This window comes from Denticeps clupeoides, chromosome 2, assembly GCF_900700375.1.
Source record: "Denticeps clupeoides chromosome 2, fDenClu1.1, whole genome shotgun sequence".
Classification (NCBI taxonomy): domain Eukaryota; kingdom Metazoa; phylum Chordata; class Actinopteri; order Clupeiformes; family Denticipitidae; genus Denticeps; species Denticeps clupeoides.
In genome coordinates this window covers 2,579,860-2,597,734 of record NC_041708.1, presented here as the reverse complement: position 1 = coordinate 2,597,734, position 17,875 = coordinate 2,579,860, and the positions used below count along the sequence as shown (strand labels likewise).

The 17,875-nt window shown below is 44.8% G+C and overlaps 1 pseudogene; it reads left to right on the top strand.

Annotated features, from left to right (window-relative positions):
* Nucleotides 1-5,754: 5,754 nt before the first annotated feature.
* LOC114767642 (S-adenosylmethionine synthase-like) lies at nt 5,755-6,506 on the top strand (annotated as a pseudogene).
* The last annotated feature ends 11,369 nt before the right edge of the window (nt 6,507-17,875 follow it).

The following is a 17,875-nucleotide window of genomic DNA, read 5'->3' as shown; positions in this document are numbered from 1 at the left end:
TCCGTTTTTTTATCATTGCACAACAAGAATACATGTTCAATTATATATACATTTTGTTTAATGTGAAAACCCAATAAACATACATGTGGAAAAACGAAAGCTTCAGATACATTTAGTTTATATATACATTAATATTTGTGCTGGTGAACCCTCCACCAGATGTGTTTTAAGCCCTTTCAATTAACAATTGAAGCTTGCAGTTCATTATGAATAGGTTTGAGTAGGTCGCATGCCTTTCTCCCCCATGCACGGGCCTCTGCAAGCAATCCTATCTCTTCGTAACACTTGGAAATGTATACCTTTAAGCTCATGGAGGAGCCAGTGCTGAGCTTATCTGCTTGAAGAAAATTGTCCAGTGCTTCGTATATTGAGGATGAATGTGGATAACGGGGAAAAAGGAAAGCCGTATCCTTGATCTCCATCCAGGTTAGTCTGGCCATATTGTAGCACCAACACCCCAGCAAGTAGGAACAGACAGGATCTTCACCACCCAGGGCGAAGAATCTGTCTAAATGCTGCTTTAGGATGTAGTTGCTTTTGATTTTGCCAAGACTCCCACCATGTTTAATGCTGAGACTGGCGAGAATGGCAAATTGCTTGTGACATTCAGCGTTGAGGTTCTTCCTCATCAGTACGGTCTTAGCTTCATCGTAGCCATCTGTGGCATAGGACTTCTTTCTGTCTGGCTCCTCTGTGATGTCATGTATGTCTATGTAGGCCCGAGCCAAACGGCACAAGAATTCAGGTTCTTCACCGTACGTTGTCTTATAGCGACGGAGTAAGTGGAATGCCTCTTCTTTTGCTCTCTGATCTCCTTCATGCAAAACATCAGACTGGGAGAGTAGTGATGCTAGAGCTTCATCTTGGGCCTCGTGGCTGCTTGTACAAAACTGCACTTTTTGTGTCTGTGTCAGAGGCTCTATATGCTGTGTACACATTTTCTTGTACATGTAATAACAAGCCAATCCGGTAACAGCACAGGCACCAACACCAATCAGCACTTTGTACCCGATTTTGTCTGTTATAGTCGTCTTCATGTTATTCAATATTCTTTAAAGTAGATTTGGCAACTTCAGTGTTTCTTATAAATACCTTCTCTACTTCTTTAAGAAGCAAAAAAGTTCTTCAGTATGATCTTGAATATTAATATTAAAGAGTGAAATATTGTTTCCTTTCAAATCTGTTTCCATGACAACTGTCTGGCCAGTCAGTCATATTTATGCAGTTTACATCACCTCAGTAATCAGAGACTGGCTCCAGGTGACAGGGGTAGAGAGAAAAAAACTGAATTGAACTGGCAACCATCTGATTACAGGGCCGCTTCCTTAACCACTAGGCCATCACTGTCCCCAAAATGCTAATTTAAGAAAGTAGCCTGAACCGACTGATATTGTGATAAATTTGTGCTAAAGTTACACTATATGAGTATGATAAAACTGCTAAACTGACTAAGGCTGGGTGATATGGCACAATATACTTTTCTATAAAGATTTTTTTTTCTTTTTTTAATCACATTTTTTTCTGATATTGCCAGACTGGAAAGAAAGACAAGAGATAATAAACTGTTTTTTAAAACATAAAAACATGACTATCGCTATGCTATCCTCCTCAGCTCCGATTTGTTTTAAAAATAGTGGTTCCAGCATTAAACAACCTAGTGAATCAAGCAGTGAATTAATCACAATAAATGTTTTATTTAGGACCGTGTATAAAATGTGTAAAAACCACACCCAGTCTACGTATGCTCCGCCCTCTTACAATAAAATACAGGACACCGACAATGCTGATACATTAATGTGGACTTCTTACCTTTGGTTGTTTTTAAGCCTTTTCAATGGTTAATTAAAGCTTGCAGTTCATTAATCACAGCGTTGAGGTCTTCGCTGGAATCGTTAGGCATGGTGATTGCTTTTCTGCCCCATGAGCGAGCCTCTGTACGCCATCCAATCTCTTTGAAACACTAGGCAATGTATAGGCTTATGCACATGGAGGAGCCACAGCTAAGCTTATCTGCTTTAAAGAAGATGTCCAGTGCCTCGTGTATTGAGGACGAATGCTTATAATGTGGGAAAAGGGAGGCCGTATCCTTTATCTCCATCCAGGTTAGTGTGGACATATTGTAGCACCAACGACCCAGCAGGTATAAACAGACAGGATCTTCAACACCCCGAGCGAAAAATCTATCTAAATGCTGTTTTAGCACGTAGTTGGTATTGATTTTCTGAACACTACTACCATTTTGCATACTGAGGCTGGTGAGAATGGCAAATTGCCTGTGACATTCAGCACAGAGGGTCTTCTTCATCAACACGGACTTAGCCTCATCATAGCCATTAATTGCATAATACTTCTTTTTGTTTGGATCCTCTGTAATGTCATGCATGTCTATGTAGGCCCGAGCCAAACGCCACAAGTACTCAGGGTTTTCACCATATGTTGTCTTATAGTGATGGAGTAAGTGGAACGCCTCTTCTTTTGCTCTGTGATCACCTTCATGCAAAACATCACACTGGGAAAATAGCGATGCTAGCGCTTCATCTTGGGCCTTGTTGCTACTCTGCTGCTCTTCATCTTGAACTTTTGCAGTGTTACTTCTTCTACTAAACTGCACTGTTCCTATTTGTGTCACTTCGTCTTGAACCTCATTTCCATTGTCCAGCTGTTCTGCACATTGAACTTCTGCAGTGTTGCTGCTTGTACTAAGGTGCGCCGGTCGTGTCGGCATTAGGGACTCTTCCTCTTGTTGTCTACACATATTGATGTACATGTAATAGCAAGCCAAAACGATAACAGTTGTGTCACAAACACCAAGCGGCCCTTTGCACCTGGTTTTGTCTGGGGTCGTCCTCCTCTTTTTTAATAACTTTTTTTACATTTGCTGATAACATTTTAATGTAGCAACACTTATAAATAATCTCTGTTCCTAACCAGTAAAATTAGAAACTTCAGTAGGATGATGAATATTCAAATTAAAGAATGAAATTATCTTGCTTATCAAATCTGGGTGCCTGTCTATTGTTCCTTTCTGTTTTAGTTGATTTTTCAAGGACTTTTCTCTGCGATGACCTGATGGTTCTGAGGTAAGTTTGAAAGTGAGAGTTCTGATATATCTACATCTACCTCCATTGCTGTTCTTTCCTCTATGTGTTCTGGTAGGTTTTCAGGACATGATGGTAGTTCAATGTTACCTACCTTCACCTCCTTAACATAATTGTGCTCTTGTGCATATATGTTATTAAGGCATTCAGCCAGATATGTAAGGGGCTACTCTGGGTTTTTTTTCACCACTTCAACAAGTGCAGCAGTTATTATATGTTGAAAGGGTTTCAATATATTTTCAATATTCATATTTTAGATAATTTCAAACTTGTTTCTATATATATATATATGTTTCTGTCAGGATTGGCTGCACCAGTTAGTTTTGTTTCTCCCCCATTTTCCCCTGTTTTTCGGCCCTTGCACAGGTTTGATTTATGGTGTTTAATAAATCTTGTTGTCCAGAATGTCCCGCCTCTGCGCTTCATTTCCCGTTAGCTGGCGGACGTGACAACTTCAGTGAAATCTTTATTAAAAGCACCTTTACTCAGTTTATTTTTATATTACAGAATGAAATGTATGCATTTATGGAATTTACCTAGCAGAATAGTCTCGGTGGCTCGGTGGCTGAAAACAATTTAAACAAAGGAGAGAACATAAACTCACCCGCAGGCATGTGGCGATTGCCAGAACACAAAATACCAAACCGAAACAGTTCTCTGGCTTTTATTTGCTGTCCGGATTGGGCTCAGGTGATTAGCCCAGCTGCAGTCAAACCTAACATATGTTATAATAAGGTTCGGAAGTCTTATGTCTTTGCTGTGTGTTGATTATTGAATTAATCAAATTAATTTGAATTAAATTAGTTTGAACTAAATTAAATTGAACTAAATTGAACTCATTTTTCATCAGTTTATAACAAACTGTTTACCGCTAAATACACTGAATGGTATTTTGTGTTAGCTGCCCCAAGATCAGGTGCTGTGTCCTCTTTGGTGATCTCATGGTTCAGAGATGGATCTAAAGAGAGTTTCGATATATCTGCATTCACCTTCATAAAATCATCCGTATTTATATTTTCAAGTGGTATCTCTGACAAGTTCGCAGTCATCGCTCTTCCTATATCGTCTTTGCTACTGAGTCCCTGCTCATTACCATTACCTTCGTCTCTGTCTGCATACATGTTAAAGCGTTGAATCAGAAATGCCATGGGGTCCTGTGGTCTTTCCCTTAACACCTCTGTGAATGCATCAATTAGATATGGTTTGAGGTAACTCAAAATACTTTCGGCATAAGCCATTTCTTTAGATTAATTTCTACTGTATGGATATATATACTTAAGGTAATTCTTTAATAAAACCTAATTTTTAAGAACACTGTGGGTTTTTCCATCACAGGTAGCTCTGTGTCCTCATACCTTCATGGACTTGGGTTCATTGCATGGGTTTCCCATAAATTCTGCAGCTTCCTCTCACTGGCCAGGGGCCTGCACATGAGGTTTATATTGGTGACTAAATTGCCTGTAGGTGTGAATGACAGGTGTGTGTGCCATGTGGTGGGAAGATTAAACAAATCCTATTGAGGAAAAGATTGTCCATTGTCTCACCCTCCTGCCGAATTCTTGGTATTAGCCAACCTTCTTTTAAGGGGCATCCAGCGTTTCTTGGTGGTTCTGCTGTTTTGCTCCCGAAAAATTTTCTTTGGTTATGCTTTCGTAATTATGTTTCCTTGATAGCGGCAGGAGCGCCACCTTATGAAAGTAAGATGTACAATATGATTGAGAACAAATTTTATGTGTGGTCCATATTTCATTATATTTATTAAATTAGCTCTGGGCCAATTAAAAATGGATCACAGGCTGTAGTTATACATATATAACTATACAGTACATCCAGGGGCCTCCATCATCCATAAGTAGAAGAATTTAAAAGACACCAGATCTGGCCGGCCACCTAAACAGAGCAAGCAGCAAGGTGACCAAAGACCCGATTGTCATACATTGTAGACAGAGGAGAACTGGAAGTACAAGCATGCAGCAATCCACCAATCAGGCCTGTATGGAAGAGTGGCCAGACAGAAGCCACTCCTTAGTAAAAGGCACATCAGTTTGCCAAAAAAGCACCTGAAGGACTCTAAGACCATGAGAAACAATTATCTGGTTTGATGAGACTTTGGTGTGAATTGCTGAAGTCACGTTTGGAGGAAACCGATCATCAGCAGGCCAATACGTCCCTACAGTGAAGCATGGTGGTGGCAGCATCATGCTCTGAGGATGTTTTTCAGCTGCAGGAACTGAGAGACCTGTCAGGATAGAGGGAAAGATGACTGCAGCAATGTACAGAAACACCCTGAAAACTTTATATTTCAATGTTGAATATTTTACTTTTTACTCCACTACTTTTCCAAAGGCAGTCATTCCTTTTTTAAATCTAACCTTTGACCTGTTAGATCACAGGTGCTGAAATGGGATGGACGATCGCTCTCTCTGTCTGTGACGAGTCATAGTGGTCGTCAATCATGTGGGGGTGGGGTCATGGCATAGAATTCATAACTAAATACGGCCTTGTAATGTGGACTGAACAGTAATATGTAATTTAATTTTAATTCTCAATCACCATTATCTGTGTTCCATTACATTCCTTCCCTAATGATGTTTATACTAAAGTCTGGACGTTTCCAATATTCATAGTTGAAGACACTGTCACTGTCGGCTAACACATGCACTCTTTTTTTACAGACAAACTCTGTGACCAAATCAGCGACGCTGTCCTAGATGCTCACCTGAAGCAGGATCCAGATGCCAAAGTAGCCTGCGGTAAGTTGATGAGACGGAAAAGATTAAATGTTTTGTACTTTTTTGATATTGGATCCCTAATAGAGACGGTGTGTAAGACCGGCATGGTGCTCCTCTGCGGAGAAATCACATCACGGGCCAGTGTGGATTACCAGAAGATTGTGCGGGACACTATCAAAAACATTGGCTATGATGGCTCTGACAAAGGTGTGACTTTGTATGAATATTAAGAGGTTTCTGCCCCATCCTCAGGCTTTGACTATAAGACATGTAATGTGCTAGTGGCTCTGGAGCAGCAGTCCCCCGACATTGCTCAGGGCGTCCACATCGACCAGTTGGAGGACGACATTGGAGCTGGTGACCAGGTATTCTTCCCTTTAGCATTTTATTGCAGGACATGTATCAGGTTTGTGTAAGTGAGCAGTTTGTCAATTAATAATAGATTATAATATTTAAATCAGTTTGTTTTGTATACTGTAGTCAGTAAAATGATCTTCTCTCTCCATCTCTTCCTTTCCAAATGCAGGGTCTGATGTTTGGCTATGCCACAGATGAGACAGAGGAATGCATGCCCCTTACCATTGTCCTTGCCCGTAAGCTCAATGCCAACATGGCCTAGCTGAGACACAATGGGACTGTACCCTGGCTCCGTCCAGACTCAAAGACACAGGTGTGATGTCACCAGTTGCAGTTGTGTAGAGCTACACACACCTGAGAATATTTTAAGAACCAATGTAAGGCAGAAATGCAGTTTATAGTTGTACATCAACTCATATTGCGATATTTAATGTCAATTCACAGGGATAAGCGCAGGCCTTATCCAGTAATTAAGTGCGCTGTCGCTGTGCTGACCACGGCGATGTGCTGTCCGGGACAAACTCGTCTGGGACCTGCAGTCCGTAAACGAAATCTGCCAAAGAATAGTGCAGATCTTCCTTAGGGGCCGTTCAGAGGCTCAACACGACCCAGGGAAGCATGTCAAACCAGTTACTGTTGTTGAGCGGCCGGCGTGAAGGGCTGCCTTCATAGAGCAGTGGAAAGGTTTGCACAGCTCGTTGGCCTGGGGGTGATATGCAGTAGTGTGCTGGAGCTTAACACATAAACTCTCAGAAACATTATTCCAAAGCTCAGACAGGAAAAAAGTGAGCCCCGATCAGATGAAAGGTCAGAAGGGGTGCCGAAACAGGTCACCCAAGTACTTCTGAAAGGGCGAGCACTCTCTGTGGATGTCGGGGCTATGTGTGGCCCTATCTAGCATCAAAAGTAGATAAGTGCAACCCTGGGAGGGTGGCAAAGGGCACACCAGATTCACATGCACATGATCCACAATCAAAACGTTGCTCAGGGACCTGGAAGGACGCCAGCAGGGCTTTGGGATGTCTGTGAATTGTAGCGCGCTGGCATGCTGCACAAGTAGTAGCCCAGTGTCTTTCTTGCGCCTGCGCCAGACGAACTTGGCTGCCACCATCCACTGAGAGGCTTTCATGCCAGGGTGCGAGAGACCATGTACAATGTCAAAAACAAGTGGACGAGTGGCTGAGGCTGACAGGTAGAGACATCACAAAGCAGAGTAGTACCAGTGGCAGCGAAAACCACTTTCCTCAACTGTAGGCTTGTGTCCACTGCCCGCAGAGCATGCAGCTCCATGTTACCTGGTGATACCTGGTCTGCAGCCATAGCCGCATAGTCAAGGCCCAGATGAGAAAGGCAGTCGGAAAGTATGTCATCGATAACATTAGCTTTTCCAGTCACATGTTGGATGTCAGTTGTGAACTCATGTAGGAGATGTAGGAGAGTTGTGAATGTCAGGGGCTTGTGGTCAACGAATGCAACAAACCTTCCAACAGAGAATGGAAATGTCTGATCGCCAGGTACAGACCTAACAGCTGTCAGTCAAATGTACTGTACTTCCATTTGTTGGGGCGCAACTGACGGATGAAGAAGGCTATCGGGTGGCAGGCTCTGTTCACTCACTGTTTATGGACTGCACAGACAGCCAAATTTGAAGCGTCCGTGGTGATGAAGATTGGGGTATCGGGAAGAATAAGATAGCATTGTAGCCTTGGCCAGTGCCGCCTTGGTGTCAACAAATACTCTGTCATTGTACAGGGCGTGAAGCGATGATATAAATTTACCAAAAACTCTTGCAAAGATATGACAGTTGTGGGATGTGGGAAACTGGTAACTACCTCAACTTTGGACTGCCCAGCCAAACGGGCAATGAATATTGATAATCAGCTTGTGTTAAAAGGAGCTGGAGATGGGACAGGTGTTCAGCTGGGGAGGTGCTGGTGACTAATGTCTTCCAGATAGAACGTCCATAAGCATGTGTAAGAATTCGAACAAGCCAAATGGGGTGATTACTGCCGTTTTGGGGACAGGCACCTGGTGATCACTGCAAATGAGGTTCACTTTGGAGAAGCAAATTTGTCCGGCCAGGTTGGTGGAAAAATCCTGTATGTGTGAGACAGGGTAGTGATCTGGTGTGTCATCATTCAGCAGTCTGTAGTCTCCACACAGATGCTAGCCGCCACCCGGTTTAGCTACCATGTGAAGGGGAGAGGCCCAAGGACTGTCAGAATGGCGGATAATGCCCAAATACTCCATCCTATCAAACTCCGCCTTTGTAACAGCAGCTTCGCAGGATCAAGGAATAGAGCATGTGCAAAAACTGGACGACCGTGGTAGTAATGTGGTTTCACTCCATGGGGAGAATCCGCCAAAGGAAACAAAGGCTGTGTCAGGACAGGAAACTCAGCCAGCAGTTTGAGAAAAGTGTCATCCATGGAGAGTAGGCTAGTAAGCGTGGCGCTATCTATCCACCAAGCCACGAGTACAGGCATAAGAGGTTTGTCGCGGCCTGTACAAAACGGCAGTTCTGAACGTCCACTAACAGTCCTTAGGCACAGAGGAGTGTAAAAGCTTTCGCATCAGTGATAATGCAAACCAATGCAAACCTTCTTCAGCCTGCTGCCATCAGGGAGGAGACTGCGGAGTCTCCAGGCCAGGACCAGCAGACTGAAGGACAGCTTCACCCATCAGGCTGTCAGGAAACTCAACTCCCTCCCAGCTCTGCCCCCACTCCCCTCACTCCCCTCTTCAGCTCCACAAACTTTCTGAACTCTAACTCACACAAACTGACCATGCACCAGTCACTCTGTGCAGCTCTGGTCTGCCATCTACCTCACTTTCACTTTAAACTTAAACTCTGTTGCACTATTGGTTTTTGCACTCTCCTGGTTTTGCACTCTCCACCATGTGCCCTTATTTGTATATGGTGTTTTTAAAAATTGTATATTGTGCCTTTCTTTTTAAATTGTATTTATACTCTGTATTCGTTACTGTTACTGTTTTTGTATTTAATGTTACTTGTATGGGTCAGAGAGTAACGTAATTTCAATTCTCTGCATGTCCTGTACATGTGGCAGAATTGACAATAAAGTTGACTTGACTTGACTTGACTTGACTAAAGTCCCATTCAAAATGCTAGCCCCCAAAACACAATTAAACTCACCTTGTGCCAAATGTACGGTGCCATTAGCCGCTTCCAGTGGGGGTCCGTGTATGGCTGCAGAGCCATACGCAGAGTTAGTCCCGGCAGCCTGCCAGCCCAGCCGCCGCTTATGGCCGCTGCTGAATGGCATTTCCCTGAATGTGCATTGCGATCAGTACCGTTTAGCTTTAGAAACATGTATGATAAACACACAGGCCAGAATCCACGCACCGAGTGGGTGCCGTCGCTGCCAACACTGTATCATCTACAGGTGGTGAAAGCACATGGTGACACAACGAAATGTGTTCTCTGCTTTTAACCGTCACCCTGAGTGAGCAGTGGGCAGATATGACAGGCACCCGGGGAGCTGTGTGTGGGGACGGTGCTTTGCTCAGTGGCAGCTTGGCGGCTTGGGATTCAAACCGACAACCTTCTGATTACGGGGGCCACTTCCTTAATCACTAGGCCACCACTACCCCAATACTTATATACATGTGCTTTCTCAGTTTTTTATTAATTATGAATAAAGTTGAGTGTTTTGTGAATAAATTATTTTTTCCTCAAAATTCTAATCAATTTGTAACAAAACAAATTGTGGAAAAAGTGATGTGCTGTGAATACTTTCTGGATGCACTGTATAGTTTGACATATATGTGACGCCAAACTACTGCATTTTTAATTGTCCCAGAGCTATATTAATAAATATAATGAAATATGGACCACACATAAAATTTGTTCTCAATCATATTGTACTTCTTACTTTCATAAGGTGGAGCTTTTGCCGTTATCAAGGCAACATATTCACAAAAGCATACCCAAAGAAAAATTTTGCTAAGTGTGAGCCCCTTAAAAGAAAGTTGGGTAATACCAAGAATTCGGCAGGAGGGTGAGTCATGGACAATTTTTTCCACAACAGTATATAGATTTGTTTAATCTTCCCACCACATGGCACACACACCATTCAGTCACACCTACAGGCAATTTAGTCAACAATATAAACCTCATGTGCAGGCCCCTGGCCAGTGGGAGGAAGCTGCAGAATTTTGAAATCTTCTTTGGTGAAAATTTATTTGGTGCTTGGAGAAGATGAAGAAATTTACCATCCACACGGAGGAAAGAACTGAAAGTATATATATATAAATAAATATAAAGAAGTTAACCTAAAATATGGATTTTCCTAAGGATCTTGAAAATATTATGAAACCCTTTCATCATATATTAGATGCTGCACTTGTTTAGGTGGTGATAAAAAGACCACAGTAACCCCTTGCATATCTGGCTGAATGCCTTAATAACATATATACATAAGAGCAGAATGATGTTAAGGAAGTGGAGGTGGGTAAAATAGAACTCTCACCATCATGTCCTGAAAACCTACCAGAACACAAAGAGGAAAGAACAGCAACGGTGGTAATTTTAAATATATCAAACTCACTTCAGAACCATAAGGTCATCAAAGAGAAAAGTCCTGAAAAACTACTAAAACACAGAGGCAATATGTTGACGGATCCTCTTAAAGGTATACCTACAAATTAATCACAGTCCCTGCAACAGTGTTCCGAAAGAAAAAGGGGTAGGGATGTTACAAAAAAAACTTCACAACCCCGCAACTGCCAGATCAGACCTAGACACATAGTTCCGGGAGTCACAGATGTCCCCAAAGAAACTTGCCAACCCAGCAATTGCCAAACCGGACGTAAACACATAGTTCCGGGAGGCGCCGATGTCCCCAAAGAAACTTCGCAACCCAGCAACTGCCAAATCGGACCAAAGGACACGGTTCCGGGAGTCGCAGCTGTCCCCGAAGAAATTTCGCAACCCGGCCTCTGCCAAACCGGACCAAGACACACAGTTCCAGGAGTCGCAGCTGTCCCCAAAGAAACTTCACAACCCAGCAACTGCCAAACCGGACCAAAAGACACAGTTCCAGGAGTTGAAGTTGTCCCCAAAGAAACTTTGCAAGCCAGCAATTGCCAAACCATACCAAAAGACATAGTTACGGCGGTCACAGCTGTCCCCGAGGAAACTTTGCAACCCAGTAACTGCCAAACCGGACCAAAAGACACAGTTCCGAGAGTTGCAGCTGTCCCCAAAGAAACTTCGCCACCCAGCAACTGCCAAACGGGACCAAAAGACATAGTTCCCGGAGTCGCCGCTGGCCCCACAGAAACTTCGCAACTCAGCAACTGCCAAGCCGGACCAAAAGACATAGTTCCGAATGTCCCAGCTGTCCCCAAAGAAACTTCGCAGCCCGGCCTCTGCCAAACCAGACCAAAGGACACGGTTCCGGGAGTCGCAGCTATCCCCGAAGAAACTTTGCAACCAAGCAACTGCCAAACGGGAACAAAAGACATAGTTCCGGAAGTCGCAGCTATCCCCGAAGAAATTTCGCAACCCGGCCTCTGCCAAACGGGACCAAAAGACATAGTTCCGGAAGTCGCAGCTGTCCCCAAAGAAACTTCGCAACCCAGCAACTGCCAAATGGGACCAAAAGACATAGTTCCGAATGTCCCAGCTGTCCCCAAAGAAACTTCGCAGCCCGGCCTCTGCCAAACCAGACCAAAGGACACGGTTCCGGGAGTCGCAGCTATCCCCGAAGAAACTTTGCAACCAAGCAACTGCCAAACAGGAACAAAAGACATAGTTCCGGAAGTCGCAGCTATCCCCGAAGAAATTTCGCAACCCGGCCTCTGCCAAACGGGACCAAAAGACATAGTTCCGGAAGTCGCAGCTGTCCCCAAAGAAACTTCGCAAGCCGGCCTCTGCCAAACCAGACCAGAACACACGGTTCTAGGAGTCGCAGCTGTCCCCAAAGAAACTTCGCAACCCAGCAACTGCCAAATGGGACCAAAAGACATAGTTCCGGATGTCGCAGCTGTCCCCAAAGATACTTCGCAACCCGGCCTCTGCCAAACCAGACCAAAGGACACGATTCCGGGAGTCGTAGCTATCCCCAAAGAAACTTTGCAACCAAGCAACTGCCAAACGGGACCAAAAGACATAGTTCCGGAAGTCGCAGCTGTCCCCAAAGAAACTTCGCAAGCCGGCCTCTGCCGAACCGGACCAAAACACATGGTTTCGGGAGTCACAGCTGTCCTCGGAGAATCTTTGCAACCCGGCCTCGGCAAAACCAGATCGAGACACATGGCTCCAGGAGTCGCAGCTGTCCCCAAAGAAACTTGGCAATCCGGCCTCTGCCAAACCAGTTCAAAAGACATAGTTCCAGAAGTCGCAGCTGTCCCCAAAGAAACCTCTCAACCTGGCCTCTGCCAAACCGGACCAGAAGACACAGTTCCGGAAGTCGCAGCTGTCCCCAAAGAAACTTCGCAACCCAGCAACTGCCAAACCGGACCAAAAGACACTGTTCCGAGAGTTGCAGCTGTCCACAAAGAAAATTCGCAACCCGGCCTCTGCAAAACCAGACCGAGACACATGGTTCCAGGAGTCGCTGCTGTCCCCAAAGAAACTTGGCAATCCGGCCTCTGCCAAACCAGTTCAAAATACATAGTTCCAGAAGTCGCAGCTGTCCCCAAAGAAACCTCTCAACCCGGCCTCTGCCAAACCGGACCAAAAGATACAGTTCCGGAAGTCGCAGCTGTCCCCAAAGAAACTTTGCAACCCAGCAACTGCCAAACCGGACCAAAAAACACAGTTCCGGAAGTCGCAGCTGTCCCGACAGAAACTTCGCAACCCAGCAACTGCCAAACCAGACCAAAAGACACAGTTCCGGAAGTTGCAGCTGTCCCTGAAGAAACTTCGCAACCTGGCCTTTGCCAAACCAGACAAAGACACATGGTTCCAGGAGTCGCAGCTGTCCCCAAAGTAACTTTGCAATCCGTCCTCTGCCGAACCGGACCAAACCACAAGGTTCCAGGAGTTGCAGCTGTCCCCAAAGAAACTTCGCAAACCGGCCTCTGCCGAACCAGATCAAAACACATGGTTGCAGGAGTCGCAGCTGTCCCCAAAGAGACTTCGCAATCTGGCCTCTACCAAACCGGACCAAACCACATGGTTCCAAGAGTCGCAGCTGTCCCCAAATAAACTTTGCAACCCGGCCTCTGCAGAACCGGACCACACCACATGCTTCCAGGAGTCGCAGCTGTCCCCAAAGAAACTTTGCAACTCGGTCTTTGCCAGACCAGACCGAGACACATGGTTCCAGGAGTCGCAGCTGTCCCCAAAATAACTTCACAACCAAGCAACTCTCAAACCAGACCAAGACACAACGTTCCAGGAGTCGCAGCTAATCCCAAAGAAACTTCGCAAACTGGCATCTGCCGAACCGGACCAAAACATATGCTTCCAGGAGACGCAGCTGTCCCCAAAGTAACTTCGCAACCCGGCCTCTGCCAAACCAGACCAAGACACATGGTTCGAGGAGTCGCAGCTGTCCACAAAGTAACTTCGCAACCCGTCCTCTGCCGAACCGGACCAAACCACAAGGTTCCAGGAGTTGCAGCTGTCCCCAAAGAAACTTTGCAACCCGGCCTCTGCCGAACCGGACCAAAACACATTATTCCAGGAGTCACAGCTGTCCCCAAAGAAACTTCCCAATCCGGCCTCTGCCAAACCGGACCAAAACACATAGTTCCAGGAGTCACAGCTGTCCCCAAAGAAACTTTGCAACCCGGCCTCTGCCGAACCAGACCAAATCACATGCTTCCAGGAATCGCAGCTGTCCCTAAAGAAACTTTGCAACCCGGCCTCTGCCAAACCAGACCGAGACACATGGCTCCAGGAGTCGCAGCTGCCCCCAAAGTAACTTCACAACCAAGCAACTGTCAAACCAGACCAAGACACAAGGTTCCAGGAGTCGCAGCTGTCCCCAAAGAAACTTCGCAAACCGGCCTCTGCCGAACCGGACCAAAACACATGGTTCCAGGAGTCGCAGCTGTCCCCAAAGAAACTTCGCAACCCGGCCTCTGCCAAACCAGACCAAGACACATGGTTCCAGGAGTCGCAGCTGTCTCCAAAGTAACTTCGCATCCCGACCTCTGCCGAACCGGACCAAAACACATGGTTCGAGGAGTCGCAGCTGTCCCCAAAGTAACTTCGCAACCCGGCCTCTGCCAAACCGGACCAAGACACATGGTTCCAGGAGTCGCAGCTGTCCCCAAAGTAACTTCGCAACCCGACCTCTGCCGAACCGGACCAAAACACATGGTTCGAGGAGTCGCAGCTGTCCCCAAAGAAATATCGCAACCCGGCCTCTGCCAAACCGGACCAAAACACATGGTTCCAGGAGTCGCAGCTGTCCCCAAAGAAATATCGCAACCCGGCCTCTGCCAAACCAGACCAAAACACATAGTTCCAGGAGAAACCTCGCAGCCTGAAGACACATTAACCAGACCAAGACACACAATTAGTTTTACTCTCAATACTACTGAGGAGCCTTCTGAGGGATTTTATTTGACCCTATATTGAAAAAAAATCCTTATTTAACAGTTGATAATTCTGTCTGCAGAAAACTTATGTGTTTAGAATTTCATTTATCTTAATAGTTAAAACAAAAGAAACCATCTATCTATATATTAATGTGAAACTTTCTTATCTGATGCTCAATAGAAGTCAAGCTCTCCATGTAAGTGGAAAGAACAATAGACAATGTGGCTGGCAAATCGTGATCATGATTAAACCTTGATCAATTTTGCAGCCCTAATAGCACATCCCTAGTGGAAATTGCTGCTGTACAGACATAACTGCAGTCCATAATAGTGGATCTAAAGGGATCTCACAGGATGTGGCTGGCACACTGCGAGTTTGAGACCCTAAATGAATACAAATCTGAAGGGGCCTCTGGGCTCACACAGTGGGGCCGGTGCACCTGATTAATGGGTCCTGATCACTCTCAGCTCAGCCTCCACGACCGGCGGCACCTTAGTACAAGCAACAACACTGCAAAAGTTCAAGGTACAGAGCAGCCAGACAATGGAAATGAGGTTCAGGATGAAGAGCATGTGACACAGTTACAAAAAGTGCAGTTTAGTACAAGCAGCAACACTATAGAAGTTCAAGGTACAGAGCAGCCGGACAATGGAAATGGGGTTCAGGATGAAGAGCCTCTGACACAGACACAAAACGTGCAGTTTAGTACAAGCAGCAACGAGGCCCGAGCTGAAGCGCTAGCATCACTACTCTCCCAGTGTCATGTTTTGCATGAAGTTGATCACAAAGCAAAAGAAGAGGCGTTCCACTTACTCCCTCGCTATAAGACAATGTATGGTGTCTCCACATCTGTTCATTCGTAGTTTTGATGCCTTCAGTGAAAATCTACGAATGTAAATGGTCATGAAAATAAAGAAAACACAATGAATGAGACGGTGTCTCCAAACTTTCGGCCTTTACTGTATATGTATAATCTAAATTAGGGATGCACTGATACCGGTATCTTGTATTGGCTACGATACCACATTTTCTAAAGTACTCGTACTCATTTATAGTCCCCCGATACCGGGGACCGATACCATGGTCTGAGAAATGTCTGAGTGGCGTGTAAGGGGTTAATCACAGGCGCCGAGTGATCGCCCCCAGGCCCCGCCCCCAGCTCAGAGCGGGGAGAAGGTGAGGCGGGACATATCAGCCATCTGGAACTATTTCAAAGTGAATGAAGACGACACTTTGAGTTTCACGCTGCAACGAGCCATGTTACATGCAAAACAATTTCGCGGCTTGCACACCAGCCAGGCTACAGCGCATGTCTTTCAGCAAATGCTCCAGACATGGGGTATACAACATGCTTTTCATTTCAAATAAATGTTCTTAATTCCAAACTAGTCCCTTGTTTTGTTGGTAAATTATATGACTAAAGCTCATACTCCAAAAAAGTGTTATCACTGCATCCCTAAACTAAATATATCTGAAGCTTTTGTTTTTCCACATGTATGTTTATTGGGTTATCACATAAAACAAAATTGTATATAATTCAATGCCTTATTCCCTTTCCCAAGTTCTCAAACAAACAGAGATGGTGAATAATAAGCTAGGGTCTAGGGTCAGGGAATTAACAAATGAAGAGGGGACCCATGACAGGCGCCCGGGGAGCAGTGTGTGGGGACGGCACTTTGCTCAGTGGCACCTCAGTGGCACCTTGGCGTATTGGGATTCGAACAGGCAACCTTCTGATTACGGGGTGCCCGTAATCCTTAACCACTAGGCCACCACTGCCCCAAGTGTTTCTGCTTGGCTATGCGAACTCGATTGAAGAGCACGATAAAATTCTGCTCAATCTCGGTGATCATCTTTGGACATTTATCACAGTAATGATAAAAATTTCAGGAATTAGCATATTGTGTGTGTATTTTCATTACTTTTAAATGGACAAACACTCCTGCCAGAGATCCCAAGTCTCCCGGAAGTCTTCTCTTGATATCCAACATTTCCACTCACAAGCACTCCTACATGATGTTGTCCAGTTATGTCCTGTTCAACCTGTTCATTGTACAGAAAATATCTACTTTTCTCCTGATTGCATTATGGGGGGTCTGTGTAAAACACTATTTCAATACACGGTATACTGTGTATACTGTTTTACTGGTAATAAACTAATCTTGAATCTTGATAGCGGTTCCATGATGGATGCAAATTGGATGTGTTGCCTGTTCATAACTATTATCGGTTCAGTGCAGAATCATGGCAGAGAGAAAGAGCCACAAAACGAAAATATAAAACGCATTATATTTTAGACTACAGGTTTTAAAGGTTTTTGCAGGATGGGATGTCTGGACTGCTGAGGCGCTGGAATATGGAAGCAATGCATACGGTACCAAGTGACGTGGTTCACTGCGTCAAACGAGCAAAGAGCGAAATGGCTGAAAACGGAGCTGAGGAGGATAACGATAGTCATGTTTTTATGTTATTAAGCAGTTTATTATCTCTATTGTCTTTGGTTTCAGTCTGGCAATATTAGAAAAAAAAAAGAGATTTAAAAAGAAAAAAAAATCTAATCATTCGTTATGTTGAAGTATATTGTGAGCAATATTTAGCCATTTCACCCAGCCTTAGTCTGTTCTGCAGAGTTTTACCATACTTATCATACTCATTAGTGCTGCACGATTAATCTAGTCGCAATCGTAATCGCGATGTCAGTCTGTGCGATTACATGAACGCAAAAAGATGCGATTTAAATGATTAGTACATGGATTGGATCGGATATGTTGCCGTTCCATTCTCATTCTCTCAAAGTTGGCGAGCTGACTGAAGTCTCACATCTCACGTCTCACATCTCAGTCGGATGTGATGTGTTTGGACACATGACTTTCGATTCGGAGACATATGGGTAGACGGCGCATGACGAGCTGCATCGTACGTCAACGTCGCAGCCATATTGCGATAGGCTCTGCAGTGGCGTGAAGCATATACATGTCTATGGAGAGAAATGCAAAAAATGCCTCACTCTTGTGCTGCTTGGGGCTGTACAAACCGCTGTACGCTCCAAACCAGATCCCGGGGATTACATTTCATAGGTAAAGCGGGACAACCCAGCCTCCAAACAACGTTTTGGCTAAACGTAGGCATTAACTATTTAGACTGTTCTTAGCTGTTTAGTTAACTTT